Here is a 1,134-nt window from a genome sequence, read left to right as displayed (position 1 = left end):
CTCATTGCAGGTTGGAGACTGGACTGGGACTTAGGAGACAAAGGGTTAAATTCCAAGCTCTGCCACAGATTCCCTGTGGGGCATTGGGTAAGTCAATTAATCTCTCTGTGCCTTAGTTCTCCAGCTGTAAAATGGGAATTACATCTGCCTGCTTCACAGGGATGTTATGAGAGCCATCTCAATAGAGAAGAGAAATGGTTCAGTGGTTAGGGCATGTACCTAGGAATTAAGAGACCTGACTTCAAATCCCTGCTCTGATACCGCTATCCTGAGTGACATTGGCTAAATCACTTAAGTCTCTTTGCACTTCAGTCCCTCATCTGTGAAAGGGGGATAATAGCACTGCCCTTCCTCACAAGTGCGTTGTGAGGATAAATGATTGTGAGGTTCTCAGATAAAGAACATATCAGATATTAAACTGATAAGAACAGACACTACACTTTGATCTTAGCTCCAAGGACCATAATGTGGGTCACATAAGTTACCTTAGATCTCTTCTTGTTCTCCAGTTTCCCAGATGTTTTGTTCAGTTATGTTAGCCCAGCTGCTCAGTAATTCATACTCAAATAGTGATGAGCCGTGACTTTGCCACTCAAGTTAATGGTTTGTGGATGGTGTGTGTTTGGGGTTATTGTGTATGCTGGTTTTGTTTGGGTGGGTGGTTGTATTGGTTTGTATCTGGGAGGTTTGTGTTGATTTGTGTGGGTAGCGTATGAGGGGTGTGTGCTGCGGTGAGGGGCTATCTGTGTTTGGGGTTATTGTGTGTTGTGTTGGTTGTGGTGTTGTGTGGGTAATTTTGAAAAACTCTGGCAGCTGGGCCAAGTAATCCACCATCAGTGCAGCCACTCTCATACAACCAATGGAATTGTTGCATGCAAATTATCTGTAGAGTAAGGGTGGTGATTGGTTGAGTCACCTCTGATATCACAATAGTCTAGGACTCTTAGTGTGGCATCGATACATGACTTGCTATCAGACGGGTGTAATTCATAGTCAAAATGTCTGAGAACTTAGAAATTGGACGGTAACAGACCGCAAATCCCAGTGATGATTCAATCCGGCGATATTCTGAACAAAAAGGGCTCTCAACCATGCTTGTAGCTGTTTCCATCACGGCACATTGACTGTACAGAC

At 43.9% G+C, this 1,134-nt stretch overlaps 1 pseudogene; it reads right to left on the bottom strand.

The window, feature by feature from the left end:
* Positions 1-296: 296 nt before the first annotated feature.
* LOC112107667 lies at positions 297-472 on the bottom strand (annotated as a pseudogene).
* Between the last annotated feature and the right edge of the window lie 662 nt (positions 473-1,134).

This window comes from Terrapene carolina, unplaced genomic scaffold, assembly GCF_002925995.2.
Source record: "Terrapene carolina triunguis isolate 2854851 unplaced genomic scaffold, T_m_triunguis-2.0 Scaffold66, whole genome shotgun sequence".
In the NCBI taxonomy this organism is placed as follows: domain Eukaryota; kingdom Metazoa; phylum Chordata; order Testudines; family Emydidae; genus Terrapene; species Terrapene triunguis.
Note: the sequence above shows the minus strand (reverse complement) of the source record. Positions and strands in the feature narration are given on the sequence as shown.